Source organism: Elaeis guineensis, chromosome 3 (assembly GCF_000442705.2).
Source record: "Elaeis guineensis isolate ETL-2024a chromosome 3, EG11, whole genome shotgun sequence".
NCBI lineage: Eukaryota > Viridiplantae > Streptophyta > Magnoliopsida > Arecales > Arecaceae > Elaeis > Elaeis guineensis.
The window spans coordinates 28,385,864-28,404,434 of record NC_025995.2 but is presented as its reverse complement, the minus strand read 5'-3'; the positions used below and the strand labels follow the sequence as shown (position 1 = coordinate 28,404,434).

The window sequence follows — 18,571 nt, the reverse complement described above, 5'->3', positions numbered from 1 at the left end:
TCCTACTAACTCAAAGGATGTATCACAGACATAATGTACACAATGTGATAGTAGAATAATCTTTTTATTCATTTATAGTCAAAATTATAAATTTGCCCTTACATTTGTATAGGAATGTGTCAGCCAATCTAGCATCTAGGGCACACATCTAACAAACTCTCACTTGACCTAATACAAATTGGCTGTATATCTAAGTCTCATCTTCTCAAGGTGGGCTTCGATCTTCTGCTGGCCTAATGGCTTTGTCAACGGGTCTGCCACATTGTCTGTGGAGTTGACTCTCTTAACCTCGACATAATTCTTTTTGAGGTAATCACGGATCAGATGGAATCGCCGCTCGATATGCTTGGACTTCTGGTGAGACCTTGGCACCTTAGCTAGGGCTATGGCGCCATTATTATCGCAGTAAAGAGGGATGGCATCTGATGACATCACTTCAAGCTCTGCGACAAACTTTTTGTACCAGAATGCCTCCTTCACAGCTTTCGATGCAGCAATATACTCTGTCTCTATGGTAGAATCAGCAGTTACCGTCTGCTTGAAACTCTTTCAGCTGATTGCACCACCATTGCAAATGAACAGACTTTTAAATGTCGACTTTCGATCATCTATATCAGACAAAGTTTGAGTCTGTAAATCCTTGAACTTGGAGTTCTCCATTCCCAAAGACTAGAAACATATCCTTAGTCCTTCTCAAGTACTTAAGGATACATTTCATAGAAGTCCAGTGCTCTTCACCTGGATTTGACTGATATCTATTTGTGACACTCACAGCATGGGCTATATCAGGTCGTGTACATAGCATGGCATACATGAGGCTCCCTATTGCGGAAGCATAAGGGATCTTGTTCATGCGTTCAAACTCCTCAGGTGTACTAGGGCACATCTTCTTGGAGAGATGAATGCCATGTCTAAAAGGTACTAAACCTCTTTTGGAGTTTTTCATGCTAAACCTTTTTAGCACCTCCTCTATGTACATCTTCTGTGAAAGTCCCAGCATCCTATTTGGTCTATCTCTATAGACCTTAATACCCAGTATAAAGGATGCCTCTACTGTTGGAGCACGATCTTGACTCCTCCCATGGACCTTGGGTGCAGCGGAACCAGCAACAAACAGATCTAGAGACTTCTGGACACGATCCAAGGCCCTTGACGAAATCAGCCTAGTTGCTGTCTTCTTCGTCAGCCTTTTGTTCCAGATGAAGAATGCCTCTGATCTCACCTCTAAAAAATCCAAGATCTGGTACCCAACCAGATCAGACCTGGACCGAGGTCCTCCAATTCATAGATCTCAAATCGGGGTGTTCTAGATGGGGAAGAAGATAGATGGAGACAGACCTCGCAGATCTGTCCTGCTGCAGCCTTTCTTGTAGATCTGTTGATGGAGATCTCACCCGCACCTCAAACGACCTCAGATCAACTCCAGATCTGAGAGGAACTTGTACCAACCTATTCTCAAGAGATTTCAGGTCTTGGACCTGGTGTTTGGACACCTGCAAGAGGGGGGAGAGCAGATCTGGTAGGCGGCTGCAAGGGGGAAGGGGCTAGCGCCTCCCCTTCTTCTCTTTCCTTTTATGGACTGGCGGCAAGAAACCCTAGGGTTTCTTGCTCCTGGGGTATGGAGACTGGCTGGAGAGAGAGGGAGAAGAGAGAGAGAGACTTGGGAGAAAGAGTCTTGTATTTTCTTTTGCTTAATCAAACCTATACAAGTACATGTATATATAAACATCGGGTCAAGTGACCCAAAACTCCCTTGACCAACTCTATGGGAGATTAGGTTAACCTAAGTCCATGTACACCCATGACTCGACCTAATCTCACCTATCCTGGGTCCAGACCTGACCCATAAAGAGTTGGTCCCTTGAGGCCCACATAACCTAGATCTCAAGAACCCGAAAGGCCCACAGCCTTTCAACCTTGGGCCCAACTAGCCCTAGAGCCTCCATGAAGCCCTCATGAATGATGGACCTTGGCCTTAGCCTTGGTCCCCTGGGCCTTGGGCACACCACCTGGATCATAACAATCTCCATCTTGATGTCTCAAGGCCTCAACTAGCTCCACTCTGTCCATCAGCCGAATCAGCTCAACACATCTCTGAAAGCTGTCCCGTGGAAGTACCTTCGTAAGTGCATCAGCTAGGTTCTCCTTGGTGTGTACCTTTACCAGCTCCACCTCACCATCCTCCACAAGCTCCCTGATCCGATGATACCGAATGTCGATGTGCTTTGTCCTTGCATGATAGACTAAGTTCTGTGCTAATAGAAGTGCACTCTAGCTGTCACAGTGCACTCTAATGGCTTCCTGAGTAAGGCCCATCTTCGTCAACAAACCTTTCAGCCAAATTGCCTCCTTAGCTGCTTCTGTCAGCCCGATGTACTCCGCCTCTGTAGTGGATAGGGCCGTGATAGGCTGCAGAATCGATCTCTAAGAAATAGGACCTCCATACAGGCTAAAGATGAAGCATGTCGTAGACCTCCGGGTATCCACATCTCCACCGAAGTCTGCATCTACATAACCGCCAATCAGCCCCTGAACCTCCCTGAACATGTCAGAGTATCCCACTGCACCTCCTCGCTGTCCGTAGCAGATGCCAACTCCAATTGTACCCACCAGGTATCTGAATATCCACTTCAGAGCTCTCCAGTGCTCCCTGCCAGGCTGCGCCATGAACCTGCTAATCTGACTCACTGCATGAGCGATGTCTGGCCTACAACAGACCATCGCATACATCAAGCTCCCAACTCCTAAAGCATAAGGGACTGCCTCCATCTCCTGAGCCTCTACCTCAGTGTCACGCCCCCGACCCGAGATTGTGAATCGAGGGTCGCGGCAACCGCCGCATACTCATGAAGAACTCTCTCCATAAGCATGCAAGGCATCTCATCACGATATCAATGCATCACAGCGGAATAAATTCAAATAATTATTATTCAACTGTAATTCAAGTAATTAAATCAAATATCTTACATCTAATAAAATTTTACTAAAAATAATAAAATAATAGATCTAAGTTCAATGAAGTTGACAATGCTAAATCTCGCCTCTAAAAGCTCTGTCCCAATATTTCTTCCCACACTCGAAATTAATTGTCTGAATATGAAAAATAGAAAGAAAGGTAATGAGCTAGACAGCCCAGTAAGTAACAAGTATCTCTACCAGATATTTCAGATATTATATAATTTTCAAGAATAATGCTACAAATAAACATAAAAATATATTTCATGCTGATTTAATGCAAATTCAATAATTTTAAAATATTCACATATAATATAATTATAAATCCGATTCGATTCAAAACACTCGTAACTCAACAGCCTCGACTATGACCAACGTTTAACCCCCATTGGCGGGGTCCACAGAATACCAGCGCACAACCCCCACAGGCGGGGTCCATAAATACCAGCGCACAACCTTCACTGGCAGGGTCCACAAACACCAGCGCACAACCTCCACTGGCAGGGTCCACTGAGTACCAACGTATAATCCCCATTGACGGGGCCCACTGAAACATAGTTAAGCTGAGAGCATAAATCCGATCTGTATCAAAATACTTTGTACCATAATATATCATAATTTTTCAATGAACATATGCATAAATCGACGTACCATAATATTTCAAAAGCACTTTTCTTTCAAAACATAATTTCATAAATCATGCATAATTTCAGAGAATAATTATTTATTTTCATAATAAATATGAAATATCTCGAGAAGATAATTCATTACTTACCTTTCATGGAGCACTGAATGAACAGATCGACTAACTTCTAGGAGATTCTTCCGTGCCTATTATCCAAAATTATATTTTTATATTAATTTTAATTCAAAATTAAATTTAACAAATCCCAAAATCAAAAATCTCACTTAAAATCAAACTTTTTCCTAAACTCGATCAAAATCATCAAATGAAGCCTTCCACTACGCTAATCCTAGAGGAATAACTTTAGAGAGAGAAATCCATCAAGAGAGAGAAACAACCTAGAGAGAGAAAATTCTAGAGAGAGAAAGTAGAGAGATAAAATCCAATTTCGGAGAGAGAAAGTCAGGATTCAGACTAAAAGAAGAGAGAGAAGAGAGAGAAACTCTCTCTCTCATCATTTTTTTTTATTTTTATTTATTTATTTATTTGTTTATATATATATATATAAATATATATATATATATATATATTTATTTATTTATTTTTTTCTTTTCTTTTCTTTTCTTTCCTTTTTCTCTTTTTTTCTTCTTTCTCTTTTCTTTTTCTTCTTCTTCTCTTTTTTTTTCTTCTTGGGCTTCTTCCAGGCCGAACAGGGGACGGTGGTTCTCCGACCTTGACCGACCGTTCGGGCCGCGGCCACCACGGCGGAGGCCGGCGGCAGGAGGGGGCCACTCCCCCGGTCACGGAGGAGCATGGCCGGCGATCGATTGCGATCGCCGGCGCCGAAAAATTCAAGGGAAAAGAGACCGAAACAGGGGTCTCTTTTTCGATCGAAAATCGGCGACACTCGTCGTCGGCCGCCTCAAGCAAAGGTATGGGAGGAAGGAGGAGAAAGAGGGGAAGAAGAAGGAGACTCACCTTGGCCTCTGGTGACCTCGTCGGCGGGCAATCACGACGGGAAAATGAATGGTGTCTGCGGCTTTGATCGAGAAAGACGGAGAGAAAGAGAGGGGAAAGAGGCCGATGTTCAGTCTCAAGGGAGAGGGGTTCTTTTTATAGGGGACCCTAGGACTCCGAGAGGTCCTAGGACTCCCGGTCTCGTCCGAATTTTGCCGGAGAAGAAGACTCCTATCGGGAGTCTTCTTCTCGGTTTGATTCCCCTTTTTTTTTTTTTTTTTTTTTTTTGGGCTTTGGTCTGCTGGGCTGGGCTTAGTTGGGCTGAGTTTTGGGCTATAACATTCTTCACCCCTAAAAAGAAATTTCGTCCTCAAAATTTTTCATACCTGTCACCATTGTATTGGAAGCCTGTGGATTCTGTTGAGAAAGCGCATAAACTCTTCTCTGATTTTTAGAAATCTGTCCACCACCCTTATGTTGTCCTTCATAAGTTCTTTGGCCAACTTGATTTTCAGTATTTAGCGGGCAGCTAGCAATTTTATGATCCATCTGACCACATTTGAAACAAGCACCTATAATCCAATAGCAATCCTTGTCTGCATGATTTTTGCCACATCTGGAGCATGGCTCACCATCAATCTGTTGAGTCTCATTATCTATTGCTCCCTTAGCTGATCTTTTGATGTTTTTATTATTCTGCCCTTGTGTATCATTTGATTTTGCTCTCTTTCTTTGCTTTCTTTCTCTTTCCATGCGTTCTTCATTGACTTCCCTTTCAATTATCAGTGCTTTGTTTACCACATCTGCATAAGTTGCCAATTCATATGGAACCACTTGTTTTCGAATTTCAGTTCTCAGTTCCATCTCGAACTTGTGAACACGTTCTTGCTCACCATCTACTAATCTCGGAGCAAATTTTGCTAACTCTGTAAATTTTGCTTCATATTCAGTCACACTCATACCCTTTTGCTTCAAATAAATAAACTCTTGCTCTTTCTAGATCCTTATACTCTGAGGAAAATACTGATCATAGAATGCAATCCGAAATCTTTTTCAGGTAAGTATTTCGCCATCTTGTTCATGCTTGCGCTGAAGTCGCTGACACCAGTTGTATACTTCTCCTTGTAGTAAATAAGCTGTATATCAAATCTTTTCTTCATCAAGACACTCTTGGACAGCGAATGCCTTCTCCATCTCCATTATCCAGTTATCAGCCTCCAAAGGTTCAGTAGTCCCCTTGGAAGCTGGAGGAGCAAGCTTTTTAAATTCTGAAATGTCGTTCCGTTGTACTGGTTGCTCTCCATATTGTGGTGGTGGATGCTGTTGTGCATCTCGTTGTATCTGCTGTTGTTCAAGCATTTGCTGCTGTATTTGTTGTTGTGCTTGTACCATTCTGATTAGCGTCTGCATTAACTGAGCCATATCTGGTTCTTGACGTACTCTCGAAGTACTCCCATTAGGATCTACAACTCCCTCCTCCTGAGGGGTGCCACTGATCAGATAGGGAGTGCTACCATCCCGTGGTTGTGATGTCTCTCTTGCAATTCCTTGAGTAGTTCTTGTCATTCTACGGGGAGGCATGGTAACCTTGTAGTAGTAAAACCTTATTAGATTTATTTATCTATTTGTTAGGATAGATTTATTATGATGCTCATACTTTAACGTCCCAATATTCCTAATGTTTACCCACCTACACTCATACTATGCCAAATTCTATGTGTCATAATTTATCCACTTATGCTCTGATATCATATTAATTTGTCACGCCCCCAACCCGAGATTGTGAATTGAGGATCGCGGCAACCGCCGCATACTCATGAAGAACTCTCTCCATAAGCATGCAAGGCATCTCATCACGATATCAATGCATCACAGCGGAATAAATTTAAATAATTATTATTCAACTGTAATTCAAGTAATTAAATCAAATGTCTTACATCTAATAAAATTTTACTAAAAATAATAAAACAATAGATCTAAGTTCAATGAAGTTGACAATGCTAAATCTTGCCTCTAAAAGCTCTGTCCCAATATTTCTTCCCACGCTCGAAATTAATTGTCTGAATCTGAAAAATAGAAAGAAAGGTAATGAGCTAGACAGCCCAGTAAGTAACAAGTATCTCTACCAGATATTTCAGATATTATATAATTTTCAAGAATAATGCTGCAAATAAACATAAAAATATATTTCATGCTGATTTAATGCAAATCCAATAATTTTAAAATATTCACATATAATATAATTATAAATTTGATTCGATTCAAAACACTCGTAACTCAACAGCCTCGACTATGACCAACGTTTAACCCCCATTGGCGGGGTCCACAGAATACCAGCGCACAACCCCCACTGGCAGGGTCCACAAATACCAACGCACAACCCCCACTGGCAGGGTCCACAAACACCAGCGCACAACCCCCACTGGCAGGATCCACTGAGTACCAACATATAATCCCCATTGGCGGGGCCCACTGAAACATAGTTAGGCTGAGAGCATAAATCCGATCTGTATCAAAACACTTTGTACCATAATATATCATAATTTTTCAATGAACATATGCACAAATCGACGTACCATAATATTTCAAAAGCACTTTTCTTTCAAAACATAATTTCATAAATCATGCATAATTTCAGAGAATAATTATTTATTTTCATAATAAATATAAAATATCTCGAGAAGATGATTCATTACTTACCTTTCACGGAGCACTGAATGAACAGATCGACTAACTTCTAGGACATTCTTTCATGCCTATTATCCAAAATTATATTTTTACATTAATTTTAATTCAAAATTAAATTTAACAAATTTCAAAATCAAAAATCTCACTTAAAATCAAACTTTTCTCTAAACTCGATCAAAATCATCAGATGAAGCCTTCCACTACGCTAATCCTAGAGGAATAACTTTAGAGAGAGAGAAATCCATCAAGAGAGAGAAATAATCTAGAGAGAGAAAATTCTAGAGAGAGAAAGTTCAATTTTGGGGAGAGAAAGTCAGGATTCAGACTGAAAGAAGAGAGAGAAGAGAGAGAAACTCTCTCTCTCATCATTTTTTTTATTTTTTTTTATTTATTTATTTGTTTATATATATATATAAATATATATATATATATTTATTTATTTATATTTATTCTTTTCTTTTCTTTTCTTTTCTTTTCTTTTCTTTTTCTCTTTTTTTCTTCTTTCTCTTTTCTTTTTCTTCTTCTTCTCTTTTTTTTTCTTCTTGGGCTTCCTCCAGGCCGAACAGGGGACGGTGGTTCTCCAGCCTTGACCGGCCGTTCGGGCCACGGCCGCCACAACGGAGGCCGACGGCAGAGGGGGGCCACTCCCCCGGTCATGGAGGAGCATGGCCGGCGATCGATTGCGATCGCCGGCATCGAAAAATTCAAGGAAAAAGAGACCGAAACAGGGGTCTCTTTTCCGATCGAAAATCGGCGACACTCATCGCCGGCCGCCTCAAGCAAAGGTATGGGAGGAAGGAGGAGAAAGAGGGGAAGAAGAAGGAGACTCACCTTGGCCTCTGGTGACCTCGTCGGCGGGCAATCACGACGGGAAAATGAATGGTGTCCGCGACTTTGATCGAGAAAGACGGAGAGAAAGAGAGGGGAAAGAGGTCGATGTTCAGTCTCAAGGGAGAGGGGGTCTTTTTATAGGGGATCCTAGGACTCCGAGAGGTCCTAGGACTCCGAGAGGTCCTAGGACTCCCGGTCTTTGAGAGTCTGAAGTGACCGGTAAGTGGCAACTCTGTCGGCTTTGCTCCCTTCATCCCGAACCTCTCTAAGACCTTCTGTATGTAGCCCTCCAGAGATAGATGCAGCACCCTTCTGGCTCGATCTCTGAAAATCTCCATGCCTAGGATCTTCCTTGCAGGGCCCAAATCCTTCATCTCAAACTCCCGAGATAAGGATGCCTTCAGATCCTGCACAACCTTCCTACTCTTGCATGCTATAAGCATGTCATCCACATACAAGAGTAGGAACACCCTAGAACCATCCTCAAGAGATTGAACATAAACACAGGGATCAAACTCGCACCTGAAAAGTCCAATGCTGCGCACATAAGAGTCGAACCGCTTGTACCATTGCCTCGACGACTGCTTCAGCCCGTACAGTGACTTCTGCAACAAACAAACCTTTCCCTCTGATCCTAGATCCCTGAAACCGAGTGGCTGCTCCATGTAAATCCTCTCCTCCAAAGCCCATGGAGGAATGCCGTCTTGACATCCATCTGCTCCAGCTCTAAATCTTGAGCTACTACAATGCTCAGCAATATTCTGATGGAAGTATGTCTGATGATGGGAGAGAAGACCTCGCTGAAGTCGATGCCTTCCTTCTGGGAGTATCCCTTGGCCACTAACCTCGCCTTGAATCTGATACCTCCCTGCTCTGAAGGCCCTTCCTTGCGACTATAGACCCATTTGCAGCCAATGGGCCTCTTCCCCTGTGGCAACTGCACCAATCGCCACGTCTGGTTCTGATGGAGAGACTGCATCTCCTCGGACATCGCCTGGACCCACCGCTCTCTGTCCTGGCTCTCAATAGTCTCCTGATACGTATATGGGTCTCCATTCACTATCACCAGGGCATATGACAACGTCTCCTCGAAGCCATATCGGTCCGGTTGCCTGATGGTCCTCTTGGGCTTATGTAGGGCAACACCGATATCAATCCTCGATCTAGCTCGCTCCTGCTGGACCTCTCCACCTCGATCATCCGTCCGAGTCCTCTCCACCTGTGGAGACACCTTAGGTAGGTGCTCCACCTGAATGTCATGTCCTCCTGTAGTACCTGCAAGAGGCAAAATAAAAGAGGTTAGCTGTCCAGCAGTGCCCTGCTGGACCTACTCCTGCTGCTCCTCCATGCCTGCTCGCCTCCGTAGGACTGACTCCTTATCAAAAGTCACATCCTGACTAATGATGACCTTCTTTTTCAAGGGATCCCACAGCCTGTATCCCTTGACTCCTCGCGGATAGCCTAGAAACACCGCCTTGCGTGATCTGGCGTCTAGCTTGCTCCGCTCACCAGCCCCAATGTGCACATAGGCCGTGCACCCAAATACCCATAGATGGCCCAGCCCAACTGTCCTCCTAGACCACACCTCCTCTGGAAGCCTGCCATCCAACCTAGTGTGAGGTGACTGATTGACCAAGTAACCCGCTGTGTCAACTGTGTCAACCCAGAACTCCTTTGAAAGCCCTGCCTGCAGCCTCATGCATCATGCCTTTTCCAAAAGTGTTCTGTTCATCCTCTCGGCCACCCCATTCTGCTGCGGAGTTCCCCTAACTGAGAAGTATCTCCTGATCCCACACTCCTCACAGTAATCTTGAAACTCTTTGCTGGTGTACTCCCCGTCATTGTCTGACCTCAGACACTTCACGCTCCTTCCCTGCCCCTTCTCCACCTCCGCTCTCTAAATCTTGAACTTGGTGAAGACCTCTGACTTCTCTCTTATGAAGTAAATCCATAGTTTCTTTGAGAAATCATCAATCAGAGTCATGAAGTATCTGGCCCCATTCCTAGCTAAAACTGGGGCTGGTCCCCACACATCCGTGTGTACTAACTCCAGAGGGGCTGCACTGCGGGCTGTACTAATGGCGAACTGAACTCTCCTTTGCTTTCCCATCTGGCAAGGCTCACAGATCTCCCCTGTAGCACCATCCTTCAGATCAGAGATGAGTCCTCTCCTGCTCAACTTCCTCAGCCCTCTGTCACCCATGTGGCCTAGGCGGTAGTGCCACATCCTGTAAGCTCCCTGCTGGTCCTGTGCTGCAGCTGCTGCATCAGACTCTTCGGTCACCACAGATCCCTCCATACGATAGAGGTTATTGTCCAACCTCCTACCTCTCATCACTACCATAGCTCCATTGGAGATGTTCAGTACTCCACTTCTAGCCCTACTGCTCAAGCTGTATCTACTGCGCTCCAAGTAGCCTAGTGACACCAGATTCTTTTCTAGCTCCGGGATGTGCTTTACATTTGTCAATATCCTCACAATCCCATCAAACATCCTCACCCTGACTGTCTCTATCCCAGCCACCTTGCAAGGATGATTGTCGCCTAGAGTCACTGATCCCTCATCTGTCTTGGTGTATGTCGCAAACCAAGACCTGTGTGGTGTGTAGTGATGTGAGCACGCAGAGTCCAGTGTCCACTCCTCTGTGTAATGCCTGTGACCATCTGATACCACAAGTAGATCATCCTCCACCTGCTGTCTAGCAACTCCACTCACTGATTCTGAGCCACTTTTTTCTCCCTTCTTGCTCTTCCGTAGTGGACATTCTCGCTTGAAGTGCCCAAACTCTTTGCACTTGAATCATTTCACCTCTCTCTTTCCCTTCCTGGACTTGGACCACCCCCTGGACTTGCTTCTGCCTCTGCCTCTATCTGTCCTCTCCCCTACTTCCAAACCCTCCTGGGGAGCCCGATCTCTGGTCAACTTTTTCCTCTGCTCATTAGACCTCAGCACCGAGACCATGTCCTCATATTTCAGAGTCTCCTTGCCGTAGAGCAGTGTAGTCACCAAAGAATCATATGATCCGGGCAGCGAACATAGAAGCAACAGGGACTTGTCCTCCTCATCCAGCTTCACCCCGATATTCATCAACTCCGTGCACAACTGGTCGAACCTCTGAATGTGGCCAATCACATCAGATCCCTCCTGCATCCGAAGACTGTACAACTTCTTCATCAGCATCAGCTTGTTGCACATATTCTTCCCCATATACATGGTGTGCAACTTCGACCAAAGACCCTTCGGGGTCTTTTCTTCCAGCATCGAATACAATGCCACATCCGTCAAACATCCTCTGATCATCGAGCATGCTTTCTTCTCCAACGATGCCCACTGTCTATCTGTCATTCCCTCAGGCTTCTTATCCAAAGCCTGATCCAGATCTGCTTGCACCAAAAGATCCTCCATCCAAATTTTCCATATGAAAAAATCTCTTCCCATCAAACTTCTCGAACTCGACCTTCATATTACCACCCATGACTGGATCCAAGCCAAACAAGCAATACAAAATCAAGAAGTGTAGAATATACCTTGATGGTACCTTGCTAAAAATTTTCAGCACTTGGGATCCTCAACTTCTCATTCTTGGAACCGCTTCCTCACCACCGTGGCTCTGATACCAACTATTGGAGCATGATCCCAGCTCCTCCCACAGACCTTGTGTGCAGCAGAACCAGCAACGAATAGATCTGGAGACTTCTGGACACGATCCAAGGCCCTTGACGAAATCAACCTGGTTGCTGTCTTCTTCGTCAGCCTTTCGTTCCAGATGAAGAATGCCTCTGATCTCACCTCTAAAAAATCCAAGATCTGGTACCCAACCAGATCAGACCCGGACCGAGGTCCTCCAATTCATAGATCTTGAATTAGGATGTTCTAGATGGAGAAGAAGATAGATGGAGACAAACTTTGCAGATCTATCCTGCTGTAGCCTTTCTTGTAGATCTGTTGATGGAGATCTCACCCGTGCCTCAAACGACCTCAGATCAACTCCAGATCTGAGAGAGACTTGTACCAACCTCTTCTCAAAAGATTTCAAGTCCTGGACCTAGTGTTTGGGTGCCTGCAAGAGGGGGGAGAGTAGATCTGGTAGGCGGCTGCAAGGGGGAAGGGGCTAGCGCCTCCCCTTCTCTTTTTTTTTATGGACTGGCGGCAAGAAACCCTAGGGTTTCTTGCTCCTGGGGCATGGAGAGTGGCTGGAGAGAGAGGGATAAGAGAGAGAGAGACTTGAGAGAAAGAATCTTGTATTTTCTTTTGCTTAATCAAACCTATACAAGTACATGTATATATAAACACCGGGTCAAGTGACCCAAAACCCAAAACTCCCTTGACCAACTCTATGGGAGATTAGGTTAACCCAAGCCCATGTACACCCATGACTCGACCTAATCTCACCTATCCTAAGCCCAGACCTGGCCCATAAAGAGTTGGTCCCTTGAGGCCCACATAACCTAGACCTCAAGAACCCGAAAGGCCCACAGCCTTTCAACCTAGGGCCCAACTAGCCCTAGAGCCTCCATGAAGCCCTCATGAATGATGGACCTTGGCCTTAGCCTTGGTCCCCTGGACCTTGGGCACACCACTTGGATCATAACATCTACTAGATCTTTCATAGAGAACTCTTTAGACAACCATATTTTGACTGAGGTCAACATGAAAATATCATTCTCAATTAGGAGGATGTCATTTACGTACAGTACGAGGAAGACAACTGCGCTCCCACTGACCTTCTTGAACACACATGGTTCCTCCTCATTCTTGATGAAACCAAATATTTTGATCACATCATTGAAACGAGTATTCCAGCTCCGAGATGCTTGCTTAAGTCCATAAATGGACCTTTGTAGCTTGCAGACCTTGTGATCATCATCACTGGATGTGAAACCAAGCGGCTGTTCCATATAGATATCTTCCTCAAGATATCCATTTAAGAACATCGTTTTCATGTCCATCTACCATATTTCATAATCGAAATAGGCTACAACAGCAAGCAATGTGCGGATGGATTTTAGCATGTCTACGGACGAGAAGGTATCTTGATAGTCAATGCCTTCGCGCTGACTATAACCTTTCGCTACGAGCCTAGCCTTGAATGTCTTCACATTCTTATCTGCACCTATCTTTCTCTTGAAGATCCATTTACACCTAATAGGTACAATATCTTCAAGTGGATCTACCAAGGTCCAAACATGGTTGGAGTGCATCGAGTCAATTTCTGATCTCATTGCCTCTAACCATTTCTCGGAGTCGATATCTGATATCGCCTCATCATAGGTCTTGAGGTCATCACCATGAGCCCCATTTCTCGTGAGGAACATTTCCTCTACATCCTCTTGTATGGTTACTAAGTACCTTTCAGGAGGATAAAAAATCCTATTCGATCTACGAGGTGAAAGAGGTTGTGTTAGGACTGGTTCTAATTGATTGGGTTCCTCAGGTTCTTTAGCTTGTTGCTCTTGGGAGACATTCTCCTTGAGCTTAATTATTCTTTCAATGCCACCATCTTGAATAAACTATTTTTCAAAAAAAATAGTATGTCGATTCACAATCACATTGTGGTCTTTCAGAATATAAAAATAGTATCCTAATGACTCTTTAGGATATCCTATGAATCGAGCTCTAAAAGATCTGAACTCTAACCTGTCCGCCTGCTGTCTCTTGATATGAGCCGGACAACTCCAAATTCTGAGATGACTCAGACTTGACTTCTTACCATGCCATATCTCATACGGTGTGGTAGGAACGGTTTTAGAGAGAACCCTATTCAATACATATATTGCTATCATGAGATAATATCCTCAAAGAAACTCAGGGAGGTCCGTGAAGCTCATCATAGAACGGACCATATCTAATAGGGTCCGATTTCTCCGTTCTGAAATCCCGTTGAGTTGTGATGTTCCAGGTAGAGTCCATTGAGAGACTATGCCCTTGTCCTTAAGATAGTCTAGGAACTCCCGACTAAGGTATTCACCTCCTCGATCTGATCGAAGAACCTTAATGGGTTTTCTTGTTTGTTTTTCTACCTCATATTTGAATTTTTTGAACTTTTCAAAGGCTTCAGACTTGTGTTTCATTAGAAACACATATCCGTACCTAGACATATCATCGGTAAAGGCAATAAAGTAGACATAGTTGCCTCTAGCCGGCACATCAAATGGGCCGCACACATCTGTATGTACTAAGGCAAGTAGGTCTGCGGCCCTTTCCCCATGTCCCACAAAAAGGAGCTTGGTCATTTTGCCTTGAAGGCATGATTCACAAACTGGATATGACTCAAAAGTCAACGGACTCAATAGCCCAAATTTCTCCAATTTGTTAACCCTGTCTTCCGATATATGACCTAGCCTTAGGTGCCACGGATACCTATCATTTAGACTATCTCTAGGCTTTTTAATTCCTATGGCATTCATATTTTGCTCGATATTAAATACAGATACATCAATATATAGCTGATAGAGACCATTAATAAGAAAATCATTTGTAACTTTATTATTTTTATAAAATTTGTTACAATAGTTCTTATGAAAGCTAATCACATAGCCTTCTTGTGCTAAACATGAAACAGAAATCAAATTCTTGCTTGCTGCAGGCACATAATAACAGTCTCTAAGAACTAAATCTAATTCTAACGGTAATCAGAGAGGGTAGGTTCCCACGGCCACAGTAGCAACTCTTGCTTCATTCTCGATGTGTAGGATCATATCCCCATCCCTCAGCCTTCTGCTCTCCTCAAGATCCTGCATAGAAGTGCACAAATGAGCACTAGAACCAGAGTCAAGTATCCAACTGGATGTAGAGAAAATCGTAAGATTAGATTCTATAATGAGCATACCTCTAGAAGGACCATCCTTCTTGTTCTTTAGGATGGCCAGGTACTGAGGACAGTTTCATTTCCAATGGCCATCTGAATTACAGTGGAAATATTTTTTCTTTTCAGCAGCCTTCTTCTTCAGTTCCGTCTTCTTTCTTTTTCCATACACCTTCTGCTTTTTCACAGACTTCTTCTTTCCAAAAAAATTTCTCTTGGAAGAAGTCCACTCCATAGTAAAGACTGAGCCTTTTGAACTCTTCAAAGAAAGCTCAGCCGTAACCAACATGTTCATTAACTCAGTCAAGGTACACTGCATCTTATGCATATGGAAGTTCATGATGAACTGACCATATGCATCGGATAAGGACTGAAGGATCATATCAATCTGAAAATCCTTGTCTAAGATGATACTGAGCTTCTCAAGCTCCTCAAGATCCTTGATCATTGTCAAATAATGATCTTGGACTGACTGCCCATCACGCATTTTAGCCTTAAAAAGCCTTTGGCAGACTTGATTCTTGGCTGCGCGACTTTGTTCACTAAACAACTCTTATAGGTGAGCCAACATTTGGCAGGTAGTCATAATATTCTCATGCTGGTGCTGCAAGTCATCAAACATGGCACCCAACATGTAGTACCTAGCTTTGTTATCTTCATCCATCTATTTTTTCAGAGATGCTCTCTGTTCAGCAGTCGGACGTGCTGGCATGGCAGGTGGATCCTGATCCAAGACATGAGTCAGTTTCTCGAAACCCAAAATAATTCTGTAGTTTCTCAATCAGTCCTTGAAATTAGGTCCAGTCAATCTGTGGGTGTCTAGTATTTAGGTCAGGGGGTTGAACGCAAACATATTTCCTGTAGAGAGTCAAAAGTTTCTAGTTAGATTTTGTAATCAGACTTAACCAATTTGTTTAGAGATTTTATTTTTAAACAAATTAGGCTCTCATTATTTTCTCAGATCCCTACACTCCCTAGGTAGAGATGTGAAAATCTCCATGATTAGTGATTTCTAGTGGGTGGTGCGGTCTCACCGACTGGCTCACCACCTCACCTAATAGTTATTGGTGATGGGTCAACCGATGAGTGGACAACTCTTATCCAATAATTCTCTAATCATGATGCACCCAAAACTTGATCTCTAATTCATGAAGCTCACCGTATCCAAAATATTGCTCCAATCCTTAGTTAAGTCAGACCCACCATTTGCATGAATTAGATTTCTGATTGAGTCCCTCATCGTATCCAGAATATTGAGCACAACCTATCCTCTAATCTGTAGCATCCAATGCCTAATGGACATGGTTGCATCTTTTCGATGTAACTGAATCACTGTAACCAGCCGAGAATAATCAACCCCGAGAAGGGTCCGCACATCCACAATGATAGAAGACCTTAGACTTAATATTTTCTTAGAGAGATTTAATTTAGGTCTCATTAAACTTGACTTGACATAGTTATAACAATTATAACTAACCTAGTGGCATGGGTTAGCTCGAATTGTTAGTCACCTCAAATCAGAACTGGGTCGACACATATGGCCAAGTAAGTGAGACCGATGGAAGGGATATGCCATTAACTCGACAAGAATGTATTCGAGTCAAGTAGCTCCTAATTAAAAACCATTCAGTCGCATCTGCCCAACTTACCTTAGACACCAAATTGTCGAACCAAAACCAATTGAGTTAGTCTACAATCCAGGCTCTAACCACTGAGCCAAATTAGGTCTTAACTTGATCGAGTCACATCTAAATGTGATTTGACCTTGACCTAGACTTAATCCTATTAGACTGGTCAATTATTAGCTTTCATGATCCCCCTTAACCAACTTTTGATTCGGTTTGATCAACCGCTAGACCTAATTGAGCTACCCAAGTCCAAAACCAATTTTATGAAAATGACTTAGATCTGAAATTCTTAATTTTAGACCTAATTTAATTTCATAAGCTTAATTCATTAATTAAGTCTTGGGTTCATAAATAAAATATGTAAATAAATCTTAAGGTTTCAGGATCTAAGATTTTGCAGAAAAGTAAATTTTAATTTCTGATTAAGGATAAACGAGCAGCACCTCTACACACCATAAGAACACCTCATTGAATGGGAGGAGAGGATCTTAAATCCTACTTTGTTCTTATGACCGGACGGTCATGAGGAACACCTTAATCAGAAATATTGATTTAACTATAAAACTAGTTAGATCTAAGTTACATATCATATATATAATTTCAGATCTAACTTATGCATGCTTTGCATACATCTCATGTATTAAAATCTAATCTAATTAGCATGCTTTCAAATCTGATACATCACATGTAACATCTGAAAAATAAGATTTAAATTGAACTATTCAATATAAAATCTATTCTAGACAGTTACTAGAATAATTCTACAACTAGTCTAGGCATGCAGCAGATCAATCTTATGAATTAATTAAATTTTATTTTTTATTTTTTGATCTGAATATAATATTTATAATATCAAAAAATCAAAAAATAAATTAGATCTAATTTATATTTTAATCACATTAAAATATAAAACTTCAAGGCTATTCATAGTTTAAACTATTCCTAATCTAGTCATGCATCTCATACATGTTAGATCTACTTAGATTTAATTTTAAATTTTTTTGATTTCAGATCCAATCACATCTGATGTGATATCTAAAATCTATTAATATCAAATAAATAAAACTAAAAATTAGATCTGAAATAGAGTCATCAACCTGGCTCTGATACCAGTTGAAGGGAAAATCGCCTTTTTCCTTGTAGGATCTTCCAGATCTAATGAGATCTGGGGTGGAATATTTTTTTAAAAAAATATATCCTACAATATTTTAGATCTAAGATCTATTAGATCTAATTTTTATTATCTAATATTAAATTTAAAATTAAATCTAAAACTTGGAGATTAGAGAAATACCTCTAGGATAACTAGATTACCCTGTAGATGGTCGCAGCAATACCCGAGGTTCAAAAATAGCCACGCAGTCACCTGGCCTCTACTGGTATCCACTCAAGTAGGATCTAAATTGTCTTCTCCTCACAAATTTTTACTCCAAAAATCAGATTTTGATCTGATCTGAAAGATCTTCAAAAGATCTTCTGAAGCTGGAGCAGCAGCTTCTCGATAAATCCCTGCAGCCTTCTGATCAGGGAGCTACCACGCCTTGGACAAGCACCAGATGGATGCCCAACTTCTTGGACATGAAGAGGGGAGAGAGAGGACTAGAGGGGATATAAATAAGTAGAGAGATATCAGGCTTTTGCTAGGTATTGAGCAGATTTTCTCTCCTAGATGCAGACAGGGTTTAAATAGACCCTGCTGTGCCATGCAGTGCCACATCATTCGATCCATCAAAAAATTTTAATTAATTCTAAAAAAAATTTAATTAGTGGAGAAATGTCATCTGATCATATCAGATAAGAATCCCACCAAACCCTCCTACTGTAGGTGCCAACACTGGATAAACACAGTGAGATTGGCACCCAACAGTTTGAGTCAATCAAGGCATAGAGTCCTCATCTCATGGGACTCTATCCTTATCCACTTGGGGCGCATGCCATATCTGATTATGGTGCCCAATTTGAGGGTAAAATTAGCAGGTAGACACTCCACAAAAACTCTCCAATGACCTCTTGCCAAGGGGCCTTCAGTCCAAGGTCCATGGATCAATGTTTGACCGATGTCCTAAAATAAAAATGGCAGG

General features: G+C 42.4%; 1 long non-coding RNA gene across 1 annotated transcript; it reads right to left on the bottom strand.

The window, feature by feature from the left end:
* Positions 1–14,600: 14,600 nt before the first annotated feature.
* LOC140856065 (uncharacterized) lies at positions 14,601–18,119 on the bottom strand. The gene is made up of 3 exons (XR_012139466.1): positions 17,785–18,119; positions 14,887–15,586; positions 14,601–14,791 (listed from the first exon to the last, which is right to left on the bottom strand). It is a non-coding gene; the product is annotated as an uncharacterized lncRNA (long non-coding RNA).
* Between the last annotated feature and the right edge of the window lie 452 nt (positions 18,120–18,571).